The following is an 18,556-nucleotide window of genomic DNA, read 5'->3' on the forward strand; positions in this document are numbered from 1 at the left end:
CATAGCCATTGCTTATTATATACACTATTTGGTTAATTACATGTTGATTTCTTCTTTGTGGTGGGCTTCAGAGTTTGGTACCTGTCTATCTTATCCTCTTTACATATGCCTGTGCAAAATATTGTGCTACATTTTAATATTTAGCAAGAATATTGTTTAGTAAGAACTGCCCGGACCTTGAGATCCTTATCCCATCTAATAAGACCTTTGAAAAATAAAAGTGATTCAAGCACTTTAAAATATTCTGTTTCACTCTCTCATATTATGCTTAGTAATGACTAAAACCGAAACAGCACAGTGTTCTCATTCTCTCATTTATGATTTATCATACAAATATGCCAGAAGTTTTGCTCAGTTTTTGGGGAAACTCATTTCCAACCTATAAGTCTTGTGGTAGAAGGAGGTTAATAAAAAGTTAAAGAGCCCTGGCTGGTGTGGCTAATTTGGTTGGGAGTTGTCCTGCAAATTGAAAGGTTGTGGGTTCAATTCCCAGTCATGGCACATGCCTAGGTTGCGGGTTAGGTCCCCAGTTGAGTTACATACAAAAGATAGCTGATTGATGTTTTTCTCCCTCCTTTTCTCCCACCCTTCCCCTTTTGCTGGAATCAATAAAAGAAAAAAAAACTGAAGTTAAAGAATAGTATGAAGTCTGTTCAGAAAGTATCCAGCTATGTAATATGAAAAAGAGACATTTATTGAAGAAGATACAAGATACAAGAAACATTGTACATAGGACAATGATGCCTCAGTCCCCTTCAAAGTAGGCACCTTGGGACCTCACACAGTTCTCCCAGTCCCCATCAACTGACCTATCATATTTTCCTGAATTTCATCGACGGTCTGAAATCTTTTCCCTTTCAAAGGTGATGATAGTTTTGGGAAAAGCCAGAATATGCAGGGTGCCAAATACAGGCTCTAGGGGCTCTGAGTCACCTGTGTGATTTGATGTTTGTCCAAAATACTCTGCATGAGGCATGATGCATGAGTAGGCACATTGCTGTGATGAAGCGGCAAATCACCAGTTGCCCAGAGCTGTGACCTTCTGATTCATCGAAATAGTTTCTGCGGAGTAATGTTCCAGCTGAACGCAGAATTTGATGCAGATTCATTACTCTACTTGCTCTACATATGTTCACTAAACTGCATCTGCTCCCCCACTGACTAGTACAGTGAAGTCACCATTGTTCATGCATGTGCATTCTAGTCCATTCTCTTTGGCTGCCAGGTTACATCGATGTTGTGCAAAACTGTTCTCATTATATTAATAATGGCTGGACTTTTTCTGGACAGACCTAGTAATTATGCAAAGGATTTAACATGTTATTTCCTCCTTGCAGACTCCCATTCCCATCACTTACACACATACACCTTGTTGTCCTCGCAAACTGCAGGGGACCTTGATTACTGACTAAAGTTTAAATTTTTTAGATTAAAATTCAAACTTCTTAGCTTAGCATTCAATATCGTTAACAATCTGTATTATTATTTACTTTCAACTAGCATATATGCTTGCAAAATTGAACTACTTTGTTTTTTGCTTCTACAACTTACTAGATTTCCTGTCACTGCCTTTTTATTTCATCTGTAATGTTCACCTTCCTTCCTCCTTTTCTTTCTTCTATCCAATCACTGTGTATGTAAATTCTACCTCTATTCTTCAAATGCTATGTACCCCATACAGTTTTTCTTTATTGTCCATTTATTAGTTTTCTAGGGCTGCTGTAACAAATTATTAAAAACTTGGTGGCTTAAAACAGTAAGAATTTATTCTTTTATAGTTCTGGACCATGCTTCCGTCAGATTCTCTAAGGGAAAATCAGTTCCTTGCTTCTTCCAGTCTCTGCCAGTGTTTGTGGCTGCTGGCATTTCTTGGCTTGTGGTTGCACCCCTTTGGTCTCTGCCTTCATAGTTTCATTGCCTCTTCCATTTCTGTGTGTTTTTCCCTATGTCTCTATCTTATAAAAATGCATCTAATTGCATTTTGGGCCCATCCAGATCCTTAATCATAGCTACGATTTTTTTTTTTTTTTTCTTTTTTGGATAGAGAGCAAATTAATAGATTTTAAGGATTAGAACCCATTGCTCTCTTTTGGTGTGTGGGGATATTATTTAACCTATCATAATCCTAAAGGAAGTAAGCTCTCCCTCTAATTTTTTGGCCACTTTTTAAACTCCCCTACTGGCCCATAAATTAGGTTAATATAGAAAAATTTGAACAAGGAGACTGAATAAAAACAGAGTCAAGGAAAATAAAAATGATATATTTGTGTTTAAGATATACTTTCTAGTCTACGGCCATACCACCCTGAATGCGCCCGATCTCGTCTGATCTCGGAAGATATACTTTCTAAACCTCAGAAAAATTGTGATAGTCTTTACTGCATGTGGGGTATAGTGCCATTTGTTTGAGTATTAGGGATATCATTGGTGGGGACAGAAACAGTATGGAATATATATTGGGTTGGCCAAAAGATTCACTTAGTTTCTGCCATAAAATAAAAGACATATTGAAAAAATTTTCACCAATAACTTTATTGATTTGGGTATTTTGAGTCTGTCAGCTATCTCCTGCATGGTATAATGTTGATTGTTCTCAATTAATGTCTCAGTTTGATCTCTATTAACATCAACTGGTCTACCCGACTGTGGAGCATCGTCCAGTGAGAAATCTCCAGCATGAAACTTCACAAACTACTTTTAACACATTCAATCAATCACAGCACCTTCTTCATATACTGGACAAATCTTTTTTTGTGTGTGTTTCAGTTGCATTTTTACCTTTCTTGAAATAATAAAGCATAATATGCCAAAAAATGTTGCTTATTTTCTTCTGTCTTCAAATTAAAATGGCTATACAAAAATTCACCAATTTTGATAAGTTTATTTTAAAACACACACTGATATGACAGTTGTCATAATACAATCTAAAAAATTTGTTTTGAACGAAGTTAAAGACAACTAAGTGTTATTAGATCTATGTAATGGAAAAAAACCAAATGAACTTTTTGGCCAACTAAATAGATGTGTGGAATTTATGGCAAGTTCTGATGAGCAACACAGTGTAACTTGTAGGGTTCTGGAGCATGGCAGACTCTGCAGTAGAGATTTATATACCTTCAAATAAATAGCTTCTGGCATGCTGCAGTGCCCTGAGAGAGATGGAGTGCCTGACATTGAGGTACCAAGTGACAGTGTAGCCACAACTGTCCTTCCTGAATTTTCTTCTGATGGATCAATCATGTTATAAGGTTGAGCAAGCACAGGAACAACCCATCAAGGTGAAAGTGGTACATTCAGGATTGAACACAAGCAGACCCAGAGGGCACAAACAAGCTGCATAAACAGGTGCCTGGACTCCCATGTCATCCGCTATTGTTCAAATAACCCTTTTTCAGCTGATACCTTTATGATTGATCTGTTATGATCAGATAGTGAAGTAAAAAGCCCATATGTGGGTCATTGATGAGACATTTTGATATTTTGGTTGAATTATTGCCCCAGGTGGGTAGAGAGACAAGTGATCAGAGGATATCCTCCCAATAGGCAGAGTCTTGGAAAGTGCACCTGACCCTTCACTTTGTGTAGCAAGATAAATAGCCCAAGGTTAAAATATACATGGCTTCATAGGCAAAGTATATAGCTTGGCTGATTGGTCAAGGGCCAGGAAGGGGAAAATTTGTTAAATTGCGGACAAGGAATTCTGAGATAGAGGCAGGAGAATGGGTATATGGGAATGGACAACAAGTGTGAAGCTCTTTGGATTGTATAATTATGTCTTACATAGAAAAGGCACTAAAACAACCATGTAAGACTAAAAACCTTGTCTAGTTGAAAGCAGCCAGTCTCTGTCATTGCAGCCTGCCACCTTGATGAAGGCACAATTGGTACACAAATGAATTAGTGATGGTAGCAGAGATAGAGGAGCCTATACATGTGCCTGAAAAGATACGGGCTTCAAATTACCAAGGCTAAAGCAGCTCCTTCTGTTCCTGAACAGTCAAGGTGCCTTCTGCAGAAACCAGTGCTGAGTCCCTATCCCTTGAAGAAACTAATCGGTCAATTGGTGTCAAATTGACTACATTGGGTCCCTTCTACCATAGAAGGGCCAGAATCAGAGGTCTATACTGATGGTAATAGACATATATTATAGGTATGGGTTTGCTTCTCCTGTCTGCAGGGCTCAGCTGGCCTCAGTATTGTAAGGCTTACAGAATGTTTGCTTTAAATATATGGGACTGCACTTCACTTCAAAAGAGATACAGCAATATGCATATGATCATGGGATCCCTATGCCAGTCAGATACTGCTGGTATGATACAATGATGGGAACGTATATTGAAGGAATGGACTATTGGAGGCACTGCTGAAGTGTCAGCTCAGAGGTACTACCCTGTAAGTTTGGGTTGCTATTTTCTAAGAAATCAGTAACTTTTATTCAACCCCCAACAGGTAGAATACATGGGTCTAAAAATCAAGGGGTGGAAATAGTATTGGTTTTGCCTATTTTCATTCTTTATAATCCACCTGTGGAATTTTTGTCTCATTAACTCTGGACCATGAGGGTTTAGAAGCTTTGGTTTATCGCTTCTCGGCCTTTTGGCTAAGATCAAGTGTAGAAGTTTTGGTTTGTGAAGGGGAATATTTTCACTAGGGGACACAGAGTGCATTTGAACATAAGCTGTGGCTGCTAAGTGCTCTTAGACTACTTGTTTTCAAGGAGACATGGCATGAGAGGGCTTAGAGACTTTGGGATGAGGATCTGTATTATGCCAGACAAGTTGTAGAGATTAGCAAGCATGACAGCTGAGGGTGAGAGATATCTAGAACGAATAGTAAATTCAGGTAATAACGAATATCATTTATAGATCAAGACTAACTGCAGTGCTGGAGGCTATAGTTTTTCCCATTTACCTTCCTCCTCTATGATTCTCCAAGGAAGAGACTCAATGAAACTATGAAGGAGCTGCTTCCAGAACTTAAATAAGTAGATCCAAGCAGCACAAGGGCTGGACTGTGGTGGACATTGTGAAGTTCTGCTCAGCTATTTCCCTTCAGAAATAAAGGATTGACTTCCCCCAGCTCCTGGGAGTGCTGCTAGCAGAAGGTACTTGGCTGTCAGCCTCCACTTGGTTGCAAAGGCTGAATGGAGCCACCTCACCCAACATCACACGTCCTTTCTGGGTTTGCCCAGGTGCAATGACTGATTGACATAGATGGCTAAGGGCTGAAGGTTCAGTCTCTTTGCCCCAACTCAGCATATCTCTGAAGGATCATCCTGTCTTCAGATCTCCCTATAGGTCAACTGAGTCCTCTTTTGTTATTGCATCACAGTTCATCCTATTCTTGCTTGATCTTATTTCCTTCCCTACTTTCTTTCAGGGGTTGATCAAAAGAGCACTCCCTACTGATATTCCTAAGACAGTACAAGCCTGGGAGGCTCAACGTTCCCCAGTGTTTTTCTGGGCTTAGTGTTAATGGGACACTGCCATTCAAATGGGATAGGCAGGAGGAGACCTCCAACCAAGAAAGTGGTCATTGGACAGCGGCTGATGCTTGCTTGCCAGAGGGGAGAGGGGTTAGGGGACTGGGTAAAAACGTGAAAGGATTGAGGAGTACAGATTAGTAGTTACAAAACAGTCATAGGGATGTAAATTACAGCATAGGAAATATAATTGATAATAATATAATAACTCTGTATGGTGCCAGGTGGGTACTGGAAATATCATGGGGAACACTTTGTAAAGTATATGACTGTCTAACTACTATGCTGTGTGTCTGAAAATACTGTAATACAACATAATATTGAATGTAAACTAATTGAAAATAATTTTAAAAATAATTTTTTTTTTTTAAGACTCTATTTGTCTTTCTGTTATACCTACAGAGGGAAATCAGTAAGACTCTTTCTGGTTTGCCTGCTTCAAGATGTTTTCTTTTTGGGTACCTAAATTCAGAGAGTAAATAACTTGTTTCAGAGTTTTGTCTTCTACTTCACTGCCTTACTTTAATTAATGAATAAACTTATTTTAGTACTGTGCTTTTTTTGTTATATTAGTTGTTTATAAGAGTTAAAAATAACTATTATTCAGGTAGAGATTTTTATTAAATAAGGGTTTTGAGTTATCTGAAATAGTATATATTATTGTCTTGGTTACAAATTAGAACATTTGACATATTATTCCAAGTTACTTTTTTAAATGCTGGAATTTTACATGTTTCCACCCATTTTACATAGTTTTATGACATTTTTCTCTGAATAATAAATCTGGGCTTTAAAAATATTATCCAGACTATGCAACATTTAACTGGCCCTCTATTAGAATTGCTTTCGTTAGTCTAAGCTACTGCCTGACTTTCCAAGTTTAAACTTGGTTAAACATTCTTATTATGCCCCTTTTAACATGGCTTAATATGCCACTCTTTAACATGAAAATATTATTTGCTCATAGGGAGTTCTCATGAGAGTAGACTTTATATAAAATATGGTATTAAACTTTCAGTAGGAAGTGGTCAAATAGCGAATATAAAAATGAAGTATTCAAAAGTGGAATGGTGGTTTAATTAGCTGGAGAGTACTTTAAAATGTCTGTTGACATAAATTAACAAACATGAAAATGTAGTTATTTAGTCACTTGTGTTTATCAGTTGAAACATTATTATAAAGAGTCCATAAAGGAAAATTTTATTTTCTATATATAAATGTATGTAATGGTCCAAAAATAAAGATTCTCTAAGATTCAAATTGTGAAAGTAACGTTCCAGTTAAGCTTAATGAAAGGCAATAACGGTGCCAGACCCCCATATACAGCAAATTCTTTCCCGTAGGTAAATTTATAAATCCCTCAGCATACTTGCTGGAAGTCCATCTTGAACATAGCAGTTCATATCCTGGGTTCTTCCTTCTCAGTTTTCGGAAACCACTCTCTCTCGAGACATGCTCAGATGCTTCTACTTTTATTGCTGCATCCCTTTTCAAATAGGTTTCTCAAGAATAAGATTGTTTAGTTCTCTTAGAATCCTCAGCTTTGTTAGGCTGCCATCTATCGTCAGAGGACAACCGGAAACGTTAGAACTAGCTTTTAAAAGAGTGCTGGCTTTTACCGTAGTCACTAATTCTCTGAAACGTCAAACTCATTTATTAACCTACTAGGGAGTTCTTGTCAAGGAGGTCAAAAGTTGGCTTTAATTGATCTGTGGTCGCTGCCTCAATATTAAATCATGTTGAACTGATTTTTTCCCCCCTGAACGTATCTAACGTATGTTAAGACTCCGTGGAATAAAGTGTACACAATGTAGTTTAGCCAAAAAATAACCTGCAAGCTGGTGATTTTTAGAACTTTCACTATTTCTATAAATATTAGATGTGATGTCTTTTAGTACTTAAGGTGTGGACTCTTTACAGTTACTGGAAGAATTAATTATGTAGTTTGTGCATAAACTGAGCCCTTTTCTTGGCTTTTTCCTTATGGATTCTCTCTAGGCATTGTTCTACCCATTTAATTCAGGGTACGTGGATTAAAAAAAAGTGAAGTGAAATGAAAATGATGCTATTTTTTTTTGTTGCTTTTATTTTATTGGCTCTGATAAAATGTTTCTTAAGAGTTTGAACGCATTACGTTGAAGGTCCTGGCTTATCTAAGTATCTATTTTTTTTCCCATTGGTTTTACTGTTTCTCTAGATCACTGAAAGTAGGTCTCAGTAATTTCAACATTAGTTTTTTAAATGTGAAGTAAATTATAATTTATGCATGTTTAAGGTATTTTAAAACTTAAACATTTAAAAAATGAAACCACTTTATTTTTTATGAAACTGCCCTGTAATAAAATAATTTTATTTATTTTCTTATGTCAGCAACTATTTTTAATTTAAATTTTGCTTTTTAATTATAGTTTACATTCACTATTATTTTGGATTAGTTTCAGCCATTTAATTTTTAAAAGTATATTCTGAATGTAGCATTTCATGTTAAACTTTTTCAGTAATTTCTTTTTCAGTATTCATTTAAAATTTTCAGCTTATTAATAAGTGATTGTTAGCAGAATCTGCTAATTATTCTCAATGTCTATTATTTGTTGATTTCTTTGGGCAATAGAAAGTGCTGCTCTCCATCTGGGCACAAGGTACCTGAGCTAGAGACTGCATTTTCTAGACTGTTAGAGATAGATTGGTTACCTATCTAAGCTGTTACCTATGGCATATGAGTAAAAATTATTTATGCGCCTCTGAGTCTTGCCTTTTAAATTCAAGTGAGTATGTAGATCCTTCTGTTTCATTCCATTCTTGACTGTTGTGGTAGTGAGCCAGCATCAACCATGCAGATGAGGGCAGTTCTCTGCAGGGATGTCTGACAAGCATGATGGAAGGGCCCTGGGCCCTGGGTGACACCTTGGAGGAGGCTGCCTTCCCATTCACTTCACCTACCACCTCTAAATGTTACATGAGAAAGCAATACATTCCTACCTTATTTGAGCTAGTGTATTTTAGGTTTTTTGTTGTTGTTGTTATTACAAAAAATTAGTTCATACCATAACTAATACAAATAGGGCTTTATTCAAAAATTTTCTAATGACTTTGTGTTTCAGAGGAGTCTCTAGAGGCCACAGCTCATGGATACTAAATATCTACATTCTAATTTTAAACTCTAGGCTATGTGTACTGGGTTGGAAAAAGAGTCTTCCAAAACTCAGCTCTACTCTTGCTAACCTATCATTGACCTCTCTCATGTTTAACAGAAGGCTGGAGATTACTGAAGAATGAGAGATGAAAGGCTGTACTGAGTATTTCTTAGCAGAGAGATAATAGTAATTTAGGATGTTTTCTTCCCTGCCTTTCCCAGAGAGAGGAGAGTGGTGCTGGCCTTTCCCTCAAGTTAAGTGATGGGGTCTGAAGGAACCCTTTTAGAGAACTTCATAGGTGGCACTAGGGATTCAGGGGCTATAGGTCTTGGTAACTATTTTACCTGAGAATCTAAAGCCAGAAGTCTGGCTGGAGGGACTTCCTGGGAAAAAGAAAAAACAGGAGAGGGATGTATTGAGGTCATTCTATGCTTCTGGAGTATGGTTGGGCAACCCTCAAAGAAGTCAAAGAACAGCCCATTTCCAGGAAGTGACTGACTGTAATGCCTGGTGGGTCTCTTTATGTTCACTACCTGGTTGAGCATGACTTTAGGATAAATTGTATAGTGTCATATTCATGGGCTATGCATTAGGCTTTATTGAGGACAGTAAAACTTATAAGGTGAATTAGAGTCTGGTCAAGAAACAGAAACTATACCAATTGTTTTAATAGATAATTTTATAAAAAAGATTCTTACTCAGGTATAGGAAACAGGTGCCCCCTTTAAGTTTGGGGTACAAAAAGAAAATGGTTGGTATTTTTAAATCTTAGAGGCTTTGAGAAGGGATCCTGAGCCTGGATGCAGAGCTCGTGGATGGGTCATTGCTTGATTAGTGCAGATACTTCAGGAATATGGGTGCTGGGCTGGGAACTCTGGGGAGGTGCAACAGCCATCTACTACCCATACCACTGAGGAACACAGTGAAGGTAGTTCTGGGAGTGAAACTGCACCTCACTGCTGCATTAGGGTCAATTGTTTCTGCTGGGGCTGGAACAGTCCCATATAGGAAGGCTCATGTTCCTTTCCCATTTTCCTTTCCTGTCATCTCTTGTGAGTGAGCCTGTCGACAGAACACAACCAGGAGCAAGTTCTCTATTCATTCCTCAACTACCTATTTTGAAATTTCCTCATGGTGTGAATGGCTCTTGTACTGAATAACCAGATCCAGATGTTGAAGATACATGTGAATACACTTGTTTCATCAAACTCTAAATGGAACAAAGCAATATTTTTAGATTTTTATGTAATCTTATATAATATGTGATTCAAGTATAAATTAAATTAATAAAAAATATTATTAATAGAAAGTGGTGATTCCATCTATATTCATAAAAGTCTTTATGTTCATTTTGGGAAAAACTGTTTAATTAAATTTGCCACTGAGAAAATAGATCATTTTCTATTAAGGGTAGCCTTATATCTATATAACAGAACCCATGGGCTGTTCAGTTATTAGGAGCACGATTGCCCGCCACCAGAAGCATAACTCTCAATACCAGAGTTTGGTGAAAATAAAAAGTACTGTTTATTTAATAGTTACATAGATTTAGATTATTTGCGGATTTCTGCCGTTAAGTCTTATTTTCTCTAAAGCACCCACAAACACATAATTCGGTCTCCCCTTACTAAACCAGGCTAGTTTCAGAAAAGTTAGAGAAACCATTTCCCTACTTCCTAGACACAGTTCAGCTTTACCAGTAGCTGCCAATCATTCGATTCTGATTGGGGAGGCCTTTCTGAGTTGTGGTGCCTGCCAGCTTTTAATCCAGAACCACATGGATTCCCAGCCTTTCCTTTCCAAAACCACAAAGGTATTCTCCCTTCTCCAAGCCGCAAGGTGTTTTCAAAGCTGCATGGTGTCCCTTCCTTTTCCAAGCCTTATGGTGTACCCTCTCAAAACTGCATGGAGTACCCTTCCTTTTCCAAGCCGCATGGTGTGTGTAGCTAAAATGTCTGCCACTTATTTTTAAATCCCTGACTGCATCCTGAAACGCAGTGGGCATGGTACCCAGTTTTGACCATTCACAGAACCTCACACAGGCTCTGTAAGCTCTTTCAGTACCATCCCACTGTCCAAAACCCCTCCCATCTTCTTGAGGTCTTGTAAGTATCAAAGCCATTTGTATGACAAAGACACTAGCCACTAGCCACAGGCATGTGAAGGCATCTTAAAAACTATTTCCTTTCCCCATCCCCAACCTGCAGGCTCTGGGGATTTTTGGACACCTCCCATTCTGTAACATCTCGGCATACATGATGGTCCATAAATGTGTTGTAAATGACAGGTTAATTCGGCAAAAACCATAAATCAATATTTTCCTCTCATGATATTTAAATATACCAAATAATACAAAATTGAGGTCTCTACAGCTATTTTAATACATCTGATGGAGATTCTACATTCAAATACAGGGGTAGGCAGAGGAAGTTTACAGTTGTGAGTATGCAAAACAGTTTATTATTGTATTATCATTTATTAATCATTATATTAGTTATTATTAATAACCTACTTGCCCACCCTGTACATAGTTAATATTTCAATGATTCTTATTCATTGATTTAAATTTTTTGACATTTGAAATTTAATTTTGGTAAAGTATTTTTTATTTTTGGATATTGTATTATTGATACTAGTTTATTAGCCTTTCAAATGTCTTTTGAATAATGACCTTTCTAAGTTAACTTGTATGAAGATATTAGCTTTCTAATCTGACTCTTTCATCATTTTGAGTATGATTTAATCTTTAATAATTTTAACATTAATAATAATTTAGAAATACAATGTTTATTATTACAGTTATCTTACTGACTTAAATATTACAAATGTGTGTCTGTGTGTCTGTCTTGTCTATCTTTCTATAACTTCCACTTGAATTTCTTAAAAAGTTTCCACTTTTCTGTAGTCCTCCCTCTGTTTACTCATTGTGTCTACTTTTTCTTAACTATCTGAACATATGATAAACTCTTTCAAGTCTTTTCTGCTACTTCCAACATCTATGACGTTTTGGGACCTTTTCCTATTGATTCTTTTTTCTTTTGATTTGGGTCAGGTTTTATGGCAGGCAGTTAATTTAACTAGAAGTTCCTTTTGATCTGTCAGAATTAGAAATATGGTTTGTTAATGGTGGTTTATTTCAAGTTCATCCTTAGTCCTAGGGCTTACGTCTTCTTTTAGGTTGTAATTTTTACTGTTAAGGTAAACCCTTTTGATAGTTGCAGTTGAGTACCTGAGGAGCTGTGCAAGATCGTTCCATTCCCTTTTGTCAGAACACAACATTTCCCAGCTTTGTGCAACTGCACTTCTTTTCCATTCAACTCTTAGTAGCTACTGACTGCAAGCCTCATGGAATCTCAATTTGAAATGTATGGCTTTGGCATTGGCCAAAACCCTGAAGAGAGTTTCTATGCCCACTTTTTTGTCACCCCTTCACCACAACTCCCTCCTCTGTGAATTCTGCTCCATAAATTTCACTTGCCTCAATAGCACAGCCTCCGATTTTTGCCTTGTCGGTTCAGTGAGACTGACACTTTCTATTTGAGCTGATATATTTTATTTCTGTTCTGTTTGTTGTCCAATTTATAAAAACATTTTGTCCAGTTTTTAAATTGCTTATACCAGAGGGTAAGTCCAATATTAGTTATTGTACCATGGCCATGTAGGGGAGAAAAACTTTCTCCTCCTTCCTTCTAGATTTTTTGGGTGACCTAAGAATTGAATTGACATAAGACAGATCAACAGGAGAAAAACAAAATTTAATTGTATGCATACAGGAACCCCAAAGATATGAAGCTCTCAGAAAGTCAGGTAAATGAGTCTTACATGCCTACCTGAGCTAAGGAGAAGGGGGCAGGGTTTTGGGGAGATAAGAGAGCAAATATTAGTAAACAAATGTTTGCCATGCCATGCAGAGAAGTCTTTCTGATGTAAAAATAAGTTATCTTTGATAATAGTTCTCTTCCTGGCAGAGGCTCCTTATCTAAATCATTTTAGGCAGTTAACGGGGAAAGTAAAAGGCTCTCATTGAATATTCTGGGCTTTGGTTTTCTTCACCTCAAAACAGTGGCATGCCAAAGTGGCACATTCTGAGAGACTTGTTTTGAACCCTCAGTTAAAGACAGAAATCTATGCTCCTGCAAATCTTTTCTATAATTGTCTTTCTTTTCCCACTCAAAATCTGAATACTAAATGACTGTGGAAAATCTTATAATTCTTATTTTTAAAAAAAATTACTCTGCCTTTAGAAAAGGTAGAAGAGGAGGGAAAACTCTCATTCTATGAAGCTGGTAGTACTTCTGTAGCAAAACCAGATAAAGATATTACAAGAAAAATAAAACTACAGATGAATATCTCTGTGAATGTAAAGTTAAAAATTTCTTAAAATATTAACAAACTGAATCCACAAAAATATAAAAGAGATTAAGCACTATGATTAAGTGGGGTTTATCCTAGGAATGCAGGATTGATTCAGTATATGGAAACCAATCACTATAAAGGACCACATGGAGAGAATAGATAAAAACCCATGATCATCTCAAAAGATACAGAAAAAGCATTTGAAAAAGCCAAAACTTTTCATGCTAAAAACATTCAACATACTAGGAATGTAGGGAACTTCCTTAACCTAATAGAAAGCATTTATGAAAAACCAAGGTTAATATCTCACTTAATTGTGGAAGACTGATAGTTTTACTCCTAAGATTAGAAACAAGACAGGGATGCCTGCTTTATTTACTTCTATTCAGTGTTGTACTAAATGATTTAGTTAGGGAAATTAGACAAGATAAAGAAATATAAAGCATTCAAATTGGAAAGGAAGAAGTAAAACTATCTGTATTCCCAGATTGTTGGGGACCCCTGACCTGAAGATATCCCCTGGTGTCGTGAATGAAATGAAGACTTCCCAGGCAGCTTGTGCTGGGGGATAGAAGGCCGGCAAATGTCTGAGAGACAAATGCCTTGGTTGCCTTCCTCCAAGGTCTTTTATTGAGTGCAGTAAGTTTAAGGGCATATAGCTCGCAAGTAAAGCACATCAATCAATGTTAAACAGTGCTGATTACAGAAAACAGATACTGTTCAGGGATAACAGTTGAAGGAACTTGAAATCTCCCTCAGGTCAGGGTGTGTTGGACACAAACACTTCAGATGGCCATAAAATAGGGAGGGTAAGTTCATTTTGGGTTAAAGTTAAAACCTCTGCTGCTGGTATGATAAAGCAATCCAGCCAGGTAAAAGAACAGGGAAAGCTTCAAAGGACAGAAAGCATTTTCTCATGGCCTGATTCCCACCGGGGCCCACTGGCTATAGCATCGAGGCACATAAGCACCCAGCTTTCCGGGTTTTCTGTTCAGGCCTTACAGGCTTCATTTCCTTTGCCTGGCCTGCAAGGTGCTCCAAGTCTCTATACTTTCCCAAGGGAACCCCAACAACAGATGACATGATCTTGTATATAGCAAATTCTAAGGAATGCACACACACACAAATTATCAGAACTAAAAGTTCAGCAAGGTTGCGATATATAAGATTAATATGCAAAATTACTTTCTACCTCTTCACTAGCACTACATAATCCAAAAATGAAATTAAGAAGAAAGTTCTATTTATGGTAATATCTAAAAGGATAAAATACTTAGAAATAAATTTAACAAATGTTTGAGACTTGTATACTGAAAACTACAAAACATTATTGAAAACTGAAAAAAAAAAAACCCTAAATAAATGAAAATATGTGAATGGGAAGATTTACTATTATTAAAATGAAAAATCCTTTCCAAATTGATCTATAGCAATCCATTCCAAAATCCCACATGCTTTTTTTCCTGGAATTGATAAGTTGATCTTAAAATCCATATGGAAATCAAGGGATCAAGAATAGCAAGACAATCTTGAAAAAGAACAAAGTTGGAGCACAGAAACTTCTTAATTTCAGAACTTAACTCAAAGCAACAATAGTCAAAACAGTGTAAGAGTGACAAAAAACAGACATATTGATCAGTGGAAGTGAGAATCCAGAAATGTGCTGGGACAACGGATATCTATATGAAAAAAGTAAAGTTAGACCCCTACCTATACATATACATATACAAAAATTAACTCAAAATGCACTAAAGACCTAGATACAAAAGCTCAAAGTATACAATTCTTAGAGGAAAACATAGGCATAAATCTTGGAGACCTTGGATTAAGTCATTGTTTCTTAGGTGTGACACCAAAACCACAAGCATGAAAGGAGAAAAAGACATAAACTGGGTTTCATTGAAACATTTATAGTGGCATTTCTCATAATAGCCAAAAGCTGGAAAGAATCTTACTATTCATCAACTGATGACTGGATAAACAAAGTGTGGTACCCCCATACTATGAAATGATATTTTGCATAAAAATAAATGAAGTATTCATATTTGCTACAATATAGATGAACTTTGGAATCATGACACTAAAGAAAAGAAGCTGAAATAAAAAGCCACATATTGTATGATTCCATAGCAAATCCATAGAAACAAAATATAGATTAGTGGCTGCCAGAGGATGGGGGGTAGGAGAGTGTGGAATTACTTCTAATTAGTATGGGGTTTTGTGCTATCGTAAAAAATAAGTTTTTGGTGTGTGTCCATGGTTCCTGACACAGAGTCCCTAAACAACTTGAAATTTACTGTTGTAAAAAGAAATTTCAGAAAGCTTTACTTGATATGAATGTTAAACTGAGTGGAAAACAAACTGTTTGCAGACTTCAAACCTGAAAATGATATGAAGCTCAGAGGCATGATGTTACAGGCTGGCTTGTAAAGTGGAAATGAGGAAGTTATTTAACCTTTACAATGACTGGTTATTACAATTGATTTCCAGATGGCCAGGAGTTGGTTAAAAGTGATTAGCTAATAATGTTTTAGGAAGATGACTTAAGTTTTAATTATGATTATCAGAGGCATTTTCCAGAAATAACCTAAATTAAGTTTTGCTTACATTCGTGAAACTAGCTAGGTTAAGTTTTGCTTAGTGGCATAACTGATTTTTGTCTGCATGGGGGATCTTCAGGTATGTCTTCATTTTGTTTGTCTTTTATGTGGTAATGAAATGACTCCTGGGGGAAACCCTAAATGGCTTCAGAGTGGGAGCTGGTTGCTGGAGTGTTAGAACTTTCAGCCCCACCCACTGACTTCTAAGCAAGGTAGAGTGGCTAGAGATTGAAATAAATCACAACCAGCCAGTGATTTAATTTATTATACTTACATATAAAATCTCCATAAATTCTGAAATAAATAGGGCTTAAAGGGCTTCTGGGTTGGTAAACACATTGTTGTTCTGGAAGGATGGCACCTCTGGAGAGGGCATGGACGCTCTGCACCAGCCCTCCTCCCTCATGCCCAATTTGATGCATCTCCTCTATTTGGTTGTTTCTGAGTTGTATCCTTATTATAAACAGAACATTTAAGTGGTTCCCTGAATTCTAGAGGCCAATCTAGGGAATTATTGAAGTTGATGGGGAGAGTGGGGACCTCTGAATTAGTAGTTGGCTGGGCAGAAGTGTGACTATCCTGGGCACCCCATTTACCGCTGGCATCTGAAGTAGAGGTAGTCTTGTGGGACTATGCTCATAACTTGTGGAGTCTGCTAACTCTGGGAGTTAGTGTCAGAACTACTTGGAATTGTTGGGCACCCAATGGTGTTGGAGAATTGGTTGTTGGTGTAGAAAAAGCTCTACATATTTGATGTCAGGAGAAGTGTCGGAAGAAAAAAATAACATACAAGTTTCTTTTGGAGATGGTGAAAATATTCTGGAATTAGATAGTGATGTTGGTTACACAACTTTGAGAATACATATACTAAAAGACTGAATGCTACACTTAAAACTTAGTCTGCTTTGAGAATGTCAGAGGCAACCTGAAAGAACCAATAGCCAAAGATGGAATAATTTGAACAACAAAATAAATAGCAGTAGTATTGGATTGTAACCCAGAGAATAAAATAAATATATGTGAATCCATACTCACCTAAATAAATAGCCAAATAAATAAGTAAATGGGGGAGTAAGACACATTTTCCTTACAAAAACATTCCAAATAATAAATGTAAAAGGAATAGGGAAATAGAAAATCACAATCAGCATACCACAGTAGTAACTGCTGCAGGCAATTCTACTGATGAATGCTAAAGTGAATGGACAATACTTTAAGGATAAATAGGAGATATTTGCATAGCTTGAAAATATCTCTGCCAAAATAGTTGTTAATTACTGTGATGATGTAACATGTGTTCACAAAAGCTTCAGTACTTCTCTAACAGAGTGAAATGCTCTGTCTGACTCCATTTTGTTCAAGCCTGCTTTGTTCTCATGGCTTTCAGGCTAAAAACTTCTGCTTAGTCTTTTATACAGACATGCTAATCACTAGAGAAATTCTGCTTGAAGCTTGAGGAAATGAGAGAAGTATGTATTACCAAAGAGTTGCAGGAGCCTTGTGACCAGACTCACATCAACTAGCCAAGTCTTCCTGGGACCCCTGCTGGAACCCAGATGTCTGTGGTGGTCAGTCACCTCTTGCCCCTCCCATTTTCTCTTTCCCTGGACATAAAAGAAACCCGAACACTATACTTTCTTAAGGTAGATTTGAGGATTAGGTCTCCTATCTTCTTGGTTGGCACTGTCTCAATCAATAAACCTTTCCTTACTCCTAATGTTACAGAGCAAAAGGGGGTTCCTTCACATGGTGCCTTGGTGTAAAACCCAACAACTAGTGTTGAGGAAAACAGGTCTTTATCTACAATATTCCAACCTGGGGAGGGCAGTGAGCACTTCAGCTCAGAGCCCTATTCTCCCACGGGACCCAGAACTTCCCTTGCTCCCCAAAAGGCTAGAAGCCAAAAACATATCCAGAAGTTCTTCATCCCTTATCTGTCAGCTGTCCCCTTCAGGATCTGGGGTACGATGTCATCAGCCTCCATATAATAGTCCAGGAAAACATGTGCCATGTTGCACTGGATCACACATGGTTCTCTCTTCACCCTTTAAAAGCCACATGGAGTTCTCTCTTTCCTTTCAGACAGCATGGAGTTCTCCTCTGCCCTTCCTGCAAACTGCATGGATCTCCTCTCCTCTTCTCAAAGCTGCATGGTGCTCCCCTAGCCAAAATGTCTGCTGCCTATTTTTAAATCCCTGACTGTATCCTGTGACGCAGTGGGCATGGTAACCAATTCTGACCATTCACAGAACCTTGCGTAGGCTCTGTAATACTCTTTCTGCACCATTCCATGGTCAAACCCCTCCCATCTTCTTGGGGCCTTGGAAGAACCAAAGCCATTTGCATAACTGAGAAACTAATCTACTAGCCATAGTCATGCAAAGGCATCTTATAAACCGTTCTATTTTCCCAGTCCCCTAACCTGCAGGCTCTGGGGACTTTTGGAGACCCCCCACTCTGTAACACTAATCCTTATGTTTTGAGCTTCAGCCTTTTGAAGAATTGGGCATAGGGTTTTTGGACTAGTAATACTCCCTTTAAGAGGTAGAGCTTAATTCTACCCCACTGAGGGTGGTCTAAAATTTAGTGACTCATTTCTAATGAATAGAGTATGGAAAGGGAAAAATAGTAATTTCTATTGAGAAACTTGGCTGACATTATCTTAACCAAGTGATTAAGGTTATTATCACTAGATAAGTCATGTTGATATTGTATACCTAATACTAGGATACAATGGTAAGGATAATTCACCTCTGTAGTTTTTAAAAATTTCTAACCCTGATACAATCATAAGAAAATATCAAACAAGCCGAAATTGAGGAACAGTCTACAAAATAGCACACTAGTTCTCTTCAAAAATGCCCATGTCATGAAAAACAAAGAAAGACTTAAGACCTCATCAATATTGGAGGAGGCTAAGTAGACATCAAGACTAAGTGTAACGCGTATCCTGATTTAGACACTGGAAGAGAAAAAGATATTAC

The sequence above is a fragment of the Furipterus horrens genome, unplaced genomic scaffold, assembly GCF_987537825.1.
Source record: "Furipterus horrens unplaced genomic scaffold, mFurHor1.1.pri manual_scaffold_5, whole genome shotgun sequence".
NCBI classification, from domain to species: Eukaryota; Metazoa; Chordata; class Mammalia; order Chiroptera; family Furipteridae; genus Furipterus; species Furipterus horrens.